Raw genomic sequence first — 13,711 nt, forward strand, 5'->3', positions numbered from 1 at the left:
CCCCAGATCTCTTGTCTCCCCTACTTCCTCCAGTATAACTCCTCACATAGAGTATGCAGCATCCCATCGATGTTTCCCAAACCTCAAGACCTTACATTTTGCTGCATTAAACTGACACCCCCATTCATTTGCCCATCTATCTAGCTTATTTAAATCCTCTTGCAGGGCTACCACATCTGCACTATTACTAATAATCCTTCCCAGCTTCGCATCATCTGCAAACAACTGAATATCCCCCTGCAATCCACTGGCTATGTCATTGATATAAAGGTTAAACAATATAGGTCCTAGTACTGAGCCCTGTGGGACCCCACTTGTAACCCTCTGCCTCCTGGAAACTGCTCCACCATACACAACTCTCTGATACCTATCAGACAGCCAATCCTGAATCCAGTTGACCAATCTGACATCCAGACCCATGTGCTGCAACTTAAATATCAGCTTATCATGTGGCACTCTGTCAAATGCCTTCGCCAAGTCTAAGAAAATTGCAGTATATGCCTTTCCCTCATCTAATGTTCTTGTAACTTTATTATAAAAGGCTAGCATATTGCTAAAACAAGAGCATCCTTTCACAAATCCATGTTGATTCTCACAGATAACATTACCCTCATCTGCCCAATGCTGTACACGGTCCCTCACTACTTTCTCCAAGATCTTAACAACTACTGATGACACACAGACTGGCCTATAATTAGACACTTCCAGTCTGTTACCACCCTTATGCAATGGCACTATCTTACCTTCCTTCCATTCCCTGGGCACCTTTGCCAAAGCCAGACTTTCATTGAAAAGCCACGTTAAAGGTACTGTCAATTCCCTAGCACATTCTCTCAAAACTCGTGGCGAAATACCATCCAGTCCCACAGCTTTACTGACATCCAGAGTACTCAGTATCTGAAACACACTCTCCTCCTGTACCTCCAGACCTCGTACCAGTCCTATCCCTCTAGCATTAAAACTGACTCCTCTAGGATGAAATACTTCAATAAAGTGTTCATTGAACAATTCCACTATGTCCTCTGCATCAGTCACTCTATTCCCATTTTTATCCCACAATATCATTCTTCCACAGTCATTTCTCCTCCTACTGGCCACATAGCTAAAAAATTCCCTAGGATTTTCTTTGGATCTTAGGGCCAATCTCCTCTCATATTCCAGTTTCGCTTTCCTTACCACACTAGTCACTCTTCTGGCCTGTGTCTTATATTCCTCATGCATCTCTTCACCTATCTCCTTATATCTCTCCCATAGCCTCTTTTTCGCATGCAATTCCTGTTTAATATTGTTTGTCATCTACTTTACTCCAAATGGCGTCCTCTTCTTCACTCGTGGTATACAACTTACAATTGCTGATAACAAATATTCTTTCACAATTTCCCACGCACTGGGAAATTATGTTCATACTAGGCATGGCATGTTATGATTTGAAACCGTAATAGGCCATCCACCGCGACTGCTTCAAGGATAAGATGGTTAGCCCTATGCCTCCAGGTGTGTCCTATGTCTGTAGATGCGTGTGTTTACAGGCTGGTTTGCCTGTTTTGGGGGACGAAAAACCTGAGTTTATGGGTGAACCCCCCCAACCTCCATATGAGACTGGCTAATACGGAGTCAAAAGAGACCAGATAAAGGTCACATCACTCACATCACTGATGGAATCGAACCCAGGTCTTTCCAACCTAAGGGCTTTGTCTATACTGACTGAGCTGCGGAGGCTCATACATCCCTACTACCAGTTCTTTTGCTTGATTACTCCTCATATCCAATGCTTCAATCACTATTCATTTTACCTCCTGGAAAACAAATGCATCGTCTCATTTACCACACTTCTAATAATCATTTGAATTAGTTACCACTCCTCTAGTTTGAAGGGGAAAGCTTTCGAGCAAGTTTGTCTTACCTGTAATTACATATATCAGTGAAACCTGGAACTTAAATTAAAATATGATTCACAAATTTATTTATTTATTCGTATGGCATGAATAACAAAACATGCAGTACAATACACTTTCACTTTAAAAACATATAAAATTAAAAGTCAAAAGTCATTTTAAAAACCAATAAAATTAAATGATTACATCCATATTGGTCAGATAGTTCATAGCTTTGGGTGTAGCACTTAAAAAGGCCAATTTGTCTCCTGAATATGCTCTGAGATAACACTGAGTCACAATATGGTCCACATTTGTCTTTGAGCTCCACAATCACGTTGCGGGGATGGTCGTTTACCCCATTTAAAAAGCATGTCCGCACATACACCATGACCAGTTCATATTCTATTAAGCTAGGTCCAGGATTTTTGTGGGAGGTGTGAGCAAGCATCAAAACTTTCTTGTAATTCTTTGAGAGAAAATTTTGATGTCATCTGTCTGGCTCTCCTACTATTCTTGCCACTTTTGCTTCAGGTCAAAGTTAGATTTTAGTAGTAGTTGGACTAATTGTAGTGGTAGATGTCTTGATCTCAATCGTCATACACTGAAGTCTGGGAGATCCAAATGTATTGGTAGGGCTGAGTTCTCCAAGATTTTCTTATACTCCTGTACAATGTTACTAAGAGCTGGAAGCCAGTGTGTGGGCGTTGATTTAATTGTGCCAGAAATCAGTCTCATTGTATTATTTAGTTGGCTATCAACAAGTTTAACATGTGTGCTATTTAGCCACAATGGTGAGTAATATTCGGCAGCAGAGAATACTAGACCAAGAGCTCTAATCCGCAGATTATCAGCTGTTGCTCCCCATGGCGTGCCTATTAGTTTTTGTATTATGTTGTTATGGGTTCTTAACTTAGTAGAAACGTTTGTTATGTGTTGCTTGTAAGAGAGCGTGTGGTCCAGGGTCATGCCAAAGTACTTTGGAAGGTTATTGTGTCGTAGTAAACATCCTTCAAAGAAAATATGTAAAGTGACATCTGCCATGTGATTATTAAGGTGAAAGCGTGATACTTCTGTTTTGTCTGGATTGAGCTGGAGCCTCCAATTTTTGTAACATTCACCTATTGTTTTCAGATCTTTCGTAAGTACATCTTCAGCCTGATTCATGTTTTTGTGTCGAATGGCAATTACAGTGTCATCAGCATAACAGAATTTGCGTGAGATGGTAGCAGGCAAGTCATATGTGTATAGGTTATACACATATGACTTGCCTGCTAGTCGTATGTGTATAGGTTATAAAGTAAGGGTACCAATACTGACCCTTGTGGAAGACCATTATTAAGAGTTCATTGTCAGGACATTTTACTTCCTAATATAACTTGAAAGAATGTTCAGTGAGCATGGAGAAAATTAAGTGTGCAGTCCGTTTACATGGGACAATGCTAAGAAATTTGTATATAAGACCTTCGTGCCATACTGTATCATAGGCTGCTGTTAGGTCCAAGAAGACAGCTAATGTTTTTTCTTGCTTCTGAAATCCAGCTTCTGTGTATGATGTTAAAGTTAGCACTTGATCACAGCAATCACGTTTTTCTCTAAAACTAGCTTGTTCAATCAGGACATGCTGCATAATTGGTATGGACAATCTGTTGTACAGAAGGCATTCTAACATTTTATAGGTGCAACTCAATAAAGCAACAGGTCTGTAATTTTTTGTCTCCTGGGGTGGTTTTCCAGGTTTAAAAATAGCAACTATTTTTGACTTCTTAAACTGGCTAGGTAGTCGGCCAGTCAATAATATATCATTAAAGAATTCATAGAGCCATTTATAGTATTTGGCCCGCTATTAATCAGAAATTCAGGATGGACACCGTCGAAGCCTGGGGCCTTGCCTGCTTTGATATCTTTTATGACAGCTTTTACTTCATCTATAGTGAAGATTGAGGCATATTGTGAGAAGGGGCATTTGTTTTTAAAGCTCTAAGTTCTTTCTTAATTTTCTTGGTATGTTCACGGTCTCTAGGTGCCCTTGACATATTAATGATTTGATTAGCTATTATCTGAGGGGAGATAATTGTGCTTTTTCTATTATGTAGATTAGTTATGGATAGTTGTTGGAGAAGATTCCAAGCTTTTATACTTGATCGTTTGAAGTCAAGGTTTTCAACTGTATCAATCCATTTTGTTTTTCGAGATGAGTTCAGACTATGTAGTAATTCATCTGCTATTTCAGGATCTTCACTTTTCAGGAACTCTCTGTAGAGATGATCACTCTCTTCATTCCATCTGGGGACATAATCTTTTCTGTAACCTCTAGGGATATATTTTTTGCAGTTGATATGATTGCTCCTACAAATCGCTTGTACTCTGCAACTCTAGCAGGTATCCAACGAACACGTTTATCCAATTCATTTGCAAAATTTCTCCACTTTGCTTTTTTAAAATTCTAATGCGGTCATGGAAAGGATCTTGCTATAGGTAGTGTCATACCAATTTCCAGTAATACCGGTAGATGTTGACTGTGTTGGAAGTTAGAAAGTACATATCGTCTTGCTGGTTGCCCTTCTGTGTTTATTGAAACAAAACATAAGTCTGGATTAGACTCTGTTTGCCATGCTGATGATCTAAAGGTGTTTCTATCCTTGACATCAAATACAAGGCGCATATTCACAAATTGAAAGTTAGCCAGAGAAGAATGGAAAGGAATATGACCAGTGTAACACGTAAAGACAAGACACCCTCCCGTTTCATAAGATCAAGAATAGGTGTATATCATTAGTGTTCATTTGAAATGGAGATGGGCTGTACATGTTGCAAGATATAACAATGCAAGCTACACTAAATTGTTGACAGAATGGAGGCCTATGGATGACATTAGACAAAGGAGAAGACCAAGGGTGACAAGATGAAATTGTTAGGATTGCTGGAATGTAATAGATGAGAAAAGCTGAAAATAGAATGGAGTGAAGAAAACTGTAGGAGACCTTCACCCAGCAGTGGACTGATCCAGGTTGAAGAAGACTGGTATACAGCTTGCTTCCTCTTTATTGGAACAAGTAAAAGAATTATTTATCTTTCCATTTCCATGGGACTCTGCCAAGTGCTGATACTGAAATTAATTATCCTGGTCAGAGGCACTGCCATTTCTCTTGTACTTTCTCACAATGCACGGGTTGGTATTCTGTGTGGACTTATTCACATTGAGACATTGTAATATGCACGTATTCATGTGATTTTCACAAGTCCCCGTCACATTGGTCACATCGTTAATTCCGCTTGTTGATACAGGTTCATAGAGTGGTCATTCAGTAATTCTTCTTCTTCTGTCATCTCCCTCCCTACTGTTAAATTTATCTTTCCACGCTTATTCTTTCTTTAGCTGGCAAAGGTTGGTCGATTGGTAGAGCCTCTGCTACTAAGGGCTCAGTTAAGTAAGTTTGAGTGCGGTTAGTAGTTGGAAGGGGTCCAATCATTCGATGCTGTTGGCACACTCTCCCTCAATGAGTCTTTGGACTCCCTGGAGGTGTCTAATAATAATAATAATAATAGTTTTGCATGAAAGAATCTTTTGGAATTTCCTTTGATGCGTTCAGTTAATTTTCTTTTGTAATCTGATTTTGACTTCCACACCAAGGAAGCAAGAAAGCACAGAAGAGAAGGTTACTTTCCCTTCTGTGCTTTGACCATTTCTCTCTATTCTCTATGTTCCCTCCACAACATTTCATTCTCCTCCAAGCTCTTGCTTACTCATTTTACTAATTTATTTAATTGTCACCTGATTTAACTCCTTGATCATGGTACCTGATTCTGCTTCTCTTAAATAACCATTAACTATTTCTTGGTCACTGCTGCCTTCCTTCCCTCGCAGCAGCTTTTGGCATGACAATGCTCTTAGCTACCTCCTCAGCACTAGTTTCACATGCTTAATGACTTTCCAGGTACAGGCTGCATGATCACTTGCCATAGTTGGAGACAAATTTGGTTATGGACCTTGATTATTGAACAAATCCTTTGATTTTCTTACCAGATCCAGAACCTTCAGACTCTATGACCATTCCAATACATTCTCTTTTAGATCATTATTCTCAGCAGTTGTATAAATTCCATTTCCTTCCTACTGTGTGTGTGTGTGTGTGTGTGTGTGTGTGTGTGTGTGTGTGTGTGTGTGTGTGTGTGTGTGTGTGTGTGTGTGTCCTGTCCTCCTTCCAGTCTGTCTCCATAGTTGATACCGTCATAACAATTACTTGACCTACAGTTATTCTGCTAACTTGCCATCACATGCCATCTGCATGTTTCTTATCACACCTACTTATTTATTTTATTTTATTTTCACTTAGTTTAAGTGACATAGCCTTCATAGTTGAATCCTCCTCTCATAATAATTATTATGCAATATATTTATTGAGCTAATCTATCATTGTATATGTTATCTTTCTTTTCTGTGGCCTTAAGGAAAAATAACATCAGCAGGATAGAGGTAGCAGAGATGAGAATGCTTAGGTGGATGTGTGGTGTGACCAGAAAGGATCGTCTCAGAAATGACTATGTAAGGGGAAAGGTGAAAATTATGAACTTAGGAGCGAAGATACAGGAGGCAAGGTTGAGTTGGTTTAGTCATGTGATGAGGAGGGAGGATGAGTGTGTGGGAAGAAAGGTCATGCAGATGGATGTGCAGGGCAGGAGAAAGTACAGGCAGCCAAAGAAGAGATGGAGGGAGTTGGTGGAGAAGGACCTGAGGATGAAGAACTTAGATGTAGTTACAGCCCAAGACAGGAGGATGTGGAGTAGACTCATTAAAAACAGTGACCCTACTTAAGTGGGATAAGCTGAAGAAGTGACATTCAGCTATATACTCTTTTTGTTCTGTTGGCATCTGCCTCATGCCAGATGGCCTTAACTACACTACATCCCACAGCTCTGCTTTTCTACTGAAATGCTTCCCTGTCAGTATCATTTGTGAATAGTATCATCTTATTCACTCTATATTCTCTGAGAATATAATGTCCTTTACATTCGATCCTTGCAAATATATCCTCCTGCTCTATCAGTCAAGTCATACTAATGCTTCTGTTTTTAGTTTCTGTTTATTTTTTAAATCTTTTTTCACTTTAGTGCCTTTTACCAGTTTAACAATGATTTCAATTTATTTTTTGATCTAATGAACAACGCTTTTGCTTATGATGTACAAGTAGTATTATTAAGCATGGGTTGCAAAAAAAATTAAAAAATAAAAATAAAAAAAAAATAAAATAAAATAAAATAATTTAAAAAAATTGTTGCAGAAGGAATATAAGGAAAAAGGTGACCAGCAAGTACAGTCGGGTCTCTTTTTATGCGGTAGATATGTTTCACAGAAAACCGCATATAAAAAATCGCACAAATAAGGCCTAACTTACGTTGAAAAATTAGGGATATGTTCCATAATTTTCTAAAACCGCATAAAACTGAAGCAATGAATTAAAATAAACCTAAAATCGCATAAAAAAAGTTTATAAAAATTCAGGAAAATGAGAATGCCTAAGTTTGTTTTAAAGCTTTATTGATTTAATTTTATTGAAAAGTAACAGTTTTTTTACATTTTGTCATCAGAATTATCATTGCTATTGGACAATATTCGGCAACGTTCGCGAACTGTTGCAAAATCACTTTCATCACCAGAAGAGATAGTCAGTGCATCAGATCTGTATGGTAAAGGAAACGGTTCTTCACAAACAGAATTAGCTTCACCATCTTTCCGTGCCAATTTTTTTCTTCTGACAATGTAATCAGTGATTATACTTTGCAATGATGATTTCACTAATTTTTTATACAGCTCGCGATATCCAGACATACAGTTCTTCAGCTCACATTGGAATTTAAAGGCTCGTTCTTGTGTCATTAACAAGAAAATGATTTTCCAATTTATTGCACAGTTCGTTTCCTTCTCGAATTATATTTGCAGTGAGGGGGACAGGTGTTTCTTCTGCTTCACTATCGTTTTCTGGATCTTCGATGATATCTAAAGTTAATCGACATCCAATAATATCATCATCACTTAAGGCATTATCCACAAGCAATTTGTCTACATCGTTCTGGCTAAATGTATCAAAACCTTCTCCACCAATTTCATGTGCCAAAGTAATGATTTCAGCTGATAATGTAGATGTTTGCATGGTTGCACTGTTTGCAACATATCCAGGCCAAGCTGCTTTCCAGTAGGCATTTAAAGTTTGTGGTCTCATTTCAGCGATAGCAAATGCAACATGATTTTAGCAGTCCAAAATAGAAAATTTTTTCCAAAAGTCAGTTACTGTTAATGATTCATTTTCTAGTTTATCCAATATAAATTGAAAAGTGTGCTTTATGTAATATTTTTTAAAAGTAGTAATTATGCCTTGATCTAACGGCTGAATAATGCTTATTGCATTGTGCAGAAAAAACACTACCTGCACATTTGGATGTTCTAAATGCGGATGACTTAGTGCATTGTCAATAATTAATAAAACTTTAAAATCAAGAGTTTTTTGCTTCATATATGTTTCCACTTCTGGTACAAAGCAATTATTGAACCATTCAGTAAATACAGCAGTTGTTACCCAGGCCTTTGCATTAGCCATCCAATGTACTGGCAGCTGTTTTAGATCTTTGCCTTTTAGAGCACGTAGTCTTAGAAATCAATTTACTAGGAGAGGTTTCAACATTCGATCTCCTGATGCATTGCTACAAAGTAACAACGTTACTCGATCTTTGCTTGTTTTAAACCCACTTGCTTTTTTCTCAGACATTGCAATGTAAGTTCGACTAAGCATTTTCTTCTAAAACAATCCTGTTTCTTCAGCATTAAACACTTGATCAGGACAATATCCACCATCTTCAATAATTTTGGCTAACTTCTCTTGAAAATTTTTGGCTGCTTCTTCATCTGCTGCTGCTGCAACCTCGCCTGTAATCTTCACATTATGAAGTGCATTCCTTTTTAAAAACCCAGTTAACCATCCTTTGCTAGCCAAAAATTCTTTATCAGCCTGGGAAGCGGAAGTCAGCTCCAATTGCTTCATCTGTTCATAAAAACCGAAGAGCTTTTTGTTTAATTAAATAACCACTTATAGGAATTCATCTTTGAGTTAATTCTTCAATCCAAATTACGTGTGTTTTTTCTAATAAAGCATCTTTTGAGTACAATGATAATTTGATACTTAGTTTTGTGCCAGACATGACAGATTTTCTTATTGGAACTTCATTTGTTTTAATTGCTCTCATAGTAGATTCGCCTAAATTAAAATGTTTACTAATCGCAGTTGATCCCTCTCCTTTTGCTAGGCGATCTAAAATTATAATTTTCATTTCCAAAGAAATGGCTTTTCTTTGGTGCTTGTTTTTCTCCATTGGGCCAAATTAAATCTTTAAAATAACAATTAGCAAAATTTAGACATTCGATAATAAAAAGACAAACACTTACTCACATGCAAAGTTAAACTTCACGAAAAGTCACTGCTTACACATTATACTAGAATGTGCTGCAACATGCTGTTCATTATGTAGAACGGCGATGAACAAATTGGTCAATAACAAATGAAATCACATGCTTTATAGGTAAAATTTTCCAACTGTTATACAAGCAAAATAGTTACCACTTTAAAAACTACAATGATCATAAAAGAGAAGTTAATTTTCCGCCATGTAATAATAAACAACTCATCCCACAATACAGATTGATTACCCCATGGTTTCCCAAACTGTGTTCTACGGAAGGTGAATAAGTGTTCCGCGAGAAATTCTCCTGGAATTTGTCATTTAGCTTTCTAAGCATTTTGCATGAATAAATATGTTATAGTGGAAATATTCTGAGGAGAATAATATTCGTGAATATGTCAAAAAGCTCAGACCCAGAACATCTAAATAACATCTGTATAGCAAATGTTAGTGACCAAGCCATGTATTTTTAAACGTGGAAGTATTCATGAATTATCGTTAATTTTCACACATTGAAACCTTTCAACATTCGGGAAAGGGAATACCGCTATTTATGACCGGCCATAAAAATTGCCTGCAAGCCGATTACAACAATATGCGCCGTATCCTCTGTTCTGAAAACATCTGTGTTGCAAATGTTAGTGACCAATCAGCAAGGAAGTATAAAGTAAATTTTTCCACTGAAATTGAAGATCAAGGTAGTCTGTATCTAGTTCACAGATCTAGTAATACTGAATACTTTCTTCACAAGTTCGTATTGTCGGGTGAAAGTGCTTGTTTCGAAACTGTAGTGCCATGATTTTTTAAAAGTAATAGGCTTACAGATTTAAATTTTAATATGAATAAGAGACAAGAGACTTTGTTTAATTTTGGTGTTACGAAATCTCTTGTTGAAGGTGTTTGTGATGCAACAGATAGTGATTCATCCACCTCCAGCCTACAAGCAATCTCCAGGATATACAAAAGGAGGGGAAATCTATCAGCACCCAGGAGAGTCTGCATTCACTCATAAGTACTTATAATAATATTATAAATTTTTGGTGATCAGAATGAGATATGTCAATGAAAAGCAGCACAAATTAATTCAATGATGTTTATGTTTAATTAATTAATTAATAATTAACGATAAATTAATAATTAATAATAAAATTCAGCTAAATTAATAATTAATAATAAAATTCAGCTAAATTAACAATTAATTATTAATTAATACATTACAAAATAACCAAGGTGTGTTCCATGAAATCAGATTTCTGTAAAGTGCTTCGTTGTAGGAAAAATTTGGGAAATGCTGGATTACCCTATTATCGGAATGGATTCTCCTTCTGTTGACATGTGCAGAAGTGTAGAAAGGTCTCGTATCTATGGGCATACTATACATAAGTTTGAAATTATGCACCGCATAACTTCAAATCCACATAAAAAGAGACCCGAGTGTACATGAACAGTACAAGAGCCAGGCAAGAAAGATGATCAGTATGGTAAGGAAGGCAAAATCAGATTACACGAAGAAACTAGCTGAGCAGGCCAAAGGAAATCCCAAACAGTTATTTCACTTTGTGGCAAGTAAGGGAAGAATGACTATGGAAGGATAACCTTAATTTGTGTTGATAGTGGTGAGGTGACAGAAGCAGACAAAATAGTTGAGTTACTGAGTTACCAATTTGCAAGGGTATATCATCCAAGTGAGGTTACTGCTTTAATGTGTGATAGGGACTGGTGTGGGAACAGAGGTGGATGAATTGGAGGTTTTTAGGATATTGCAGAATCTCAACGTAGATACAGCTGTGAGATTAGATTGGATATCAGCTCAAGTTTTATGAGAATGTGCAAAGGAACTGGCAATGCCTCTGACTAGGCTCTTTAATTTAAGTCTCAGCTTTGGCAGAGTGACAAGGGAGCGGAAAGAGGGCAAAATAAAACCTTTGCATAAGGGAGACTCTAAGACTGCAGTATCAAATTATAGACCAGTCAGTACTTCAGGAGTGGTGGTAAAAGTACAAGAATAGCTGGTCAAAAAGAGAATTCAGGAATGGGTGGATAAGAATGATACTCTGTGAGGGTTAACATGGCTTTGTGAAGGGTTGGTCATACCTTACTGATTTACTAACTTTATATTATATAATACAGTGGCAACTGAGTTGGATAAAGGAAATGGTTACATGATGAATCTGCTGGATTTTGCAAAGGCATTTGATAGAATATCACATGGAACTCTGTTATGCAAATTAATGCAAATGGGGATGGATATGATACAAGGTTATATAGATACAACGGTATCTGATGGATAGATATCAAAATGTGCAAGGGTGAGTTCTTTGCTATATGGAGGAGCAGAATCCATATAGCAAACAGGAAACTAGCAATATGCTGCAAGTTAGGGCCATTACTATTTAATTTGTACATAAATGATATAGGAAGTAATATGAAAGGAAATATTCCTTGTTTGCTGATGATGCAAAATTGGGTAATCAAGATGATATAGAGAGAATGCAGGATGATTTACATATGCTGACAGTATGGGCAAAATATAACGGATGTCAGTTTAATGTGGAAAAGTGTCAAGGTCTGCATTTTAGGATACAAAGATTACATACTGTGTATTCCATTGAAGGAACTATACTCCAGACTATTGATAAAGCAAGGGATTTGGGGGGACAGTAGTAGATAGAGAGCTGAAGTTTAGAGGGCATATTGCTAAAATGTCTAGGGTAGTTCAGAGGATTACTTTGTTACTGAAGAACACATTTTTATTTTATTTTTTATTCATATGGGGTTCCTCCAATCCTTGATACTGCCCCTTAGGACAGGTTGAGCCCTCCTAATGAGGGATTAAGTATGTATTTTTATGACTGTAGCAGTGTGTGTGTGTGTGTGTGTGTGTGTTCACAGGGCTGGTTTGTCTGTTCTGAGGGACGAAAACCTGAGTTTCTGGGAGAAAAAGCCCTCTACCTCCGTATGAGACTGGCTAACTCACCTTTAATCGAAAGAAACCAGATAAAGGTTCCTCACATCATGGATGGAAATCGAACTCAGGTCTTTCCGACCAAAGGACTTCATCTATATTGACTGAACTATGGAGGTTCTGAAGAACTCACTAACAAGCAGAGATAAGAAAGTTATTATTCCTCTTTATAAAGGCTTGATCATATTTGATTACTGCACTTAGGTCTGGTCACCTGGGTTTCTTGGGGATGAGGAAATGGTGGAGAGGATCCAGAGGCAAGTGACCAAGATGGTGAGTTGCGTGAGAAATGCTCGTTATGAGGATAGATTGAGGGTTTGTGGATTGCAAAAGTTTATTAATAGGCGAAAAAGGGGAATATGATAGAAACATTTAAGTTACTTAAATGGTTTTACAGGATTAATGCAGAGAAAGTGTTTCCACACTTGGCTACAGGGGGGAAGAACAAGTGGTCATCCCTAGAAGTTTGGTCAGAGTAGTTAGTCAGGGTTTGAGGACTAAATTTTTTACTTAGAGAATGGTGAATGAATGGAATGGGTTGCCAGCAAGTTGTGAGTTCTTTGTCAATTAATGAGATCAAGGAGAGGTAGGATGGATATTGTGTGGATAGTTTGTGTCCCTAATGGAGTCTTCAGACTCCATAGATGTACTTGTACAATAATAATAATGATAATAATAGTAATAATAATAATAACTATTATTATTACTATTACTATTACAAAAAATATTTCTATACAAAAAAATCAGAAAAGTAAGATGAATTATTGTGAAACTGACTAATACATATTGTGAAACTGACACACACACACACACACACATATATATATATATATATATATATATATATATATTATAACACAAAGTAAAACTCCCTTTGTTTTGTACTAATTTCTTTTTAAAAACCAATTTTCACATAGAGTTTATCTTCTGACAATAGACAAACCAGTAAATTTTCCGAGTAAAGCCTATGAGTAAAGCCTAACCAATTTACTTAGAAAGCTACTCTAGTGTATGAATTTATGCCGTGTGTGTGTAATATTTAATATTATTTTCAGCCACCATGCAGTCTAAAGATGCACTGATGGAGGTTAGATTTTCTAGATACCACAGTACTTATATTAGCAGTAACGTCGACAGGGTGTAGAGACAGCCTGCCTCACACCACGGCTTAATAAGGGTGCTCGTTCAGCCACATTGCGGTAGGCGGCGTCGCTACGCTAACAATTCCTATTAGCGTAGCAAGTGCGGAAAGAAGTTCTTCCAAGCTTAAACTGATTAAAAATTATTTGCGAACAGCAATGACCCAAGAAAGATTGGTTGGTCTAGCAACTATATCGATAGCAGCAGACATAGCTTATAATTTAAATTTAGAAGAGCTTATAAACAGTTTCATTGTGCGATATCCCCGTAGAGCAAACAT

The 13,711-nt window shown here is 37.2% G+C and overlaps 1 protein-coding gene across 2 annotated transcripts in view; it reads right to left on the reverse strand.

Annotated features, from left to right (window-relative positions):
- Positions 1 to 13,711, reverse strand: part of LOC150095894 (uncharacterized) — a 320,356-nt gene that overhangs the window by 51,260 nt on the left and 255,385 nt on the right. The window lies entirely within an intron of this gene.

The sequence above is a fragment of the Typopeltis vanoorti genome, chromosome 19 (genome assembly GCF_054136105.1).
Source record: "Typopeltis vanoorti isolate ZY-2024b chromosome 19, IOZ_Tvanoo_1.0, whole genome shotgun sequence".
Classification (NCBI taxonomy): Eukaryota; Metazoa; Arthropoda; class Arachnida; order Uropygi; family Thelyphonidae; genus Typopeltis; species Typopeltis vanoorti.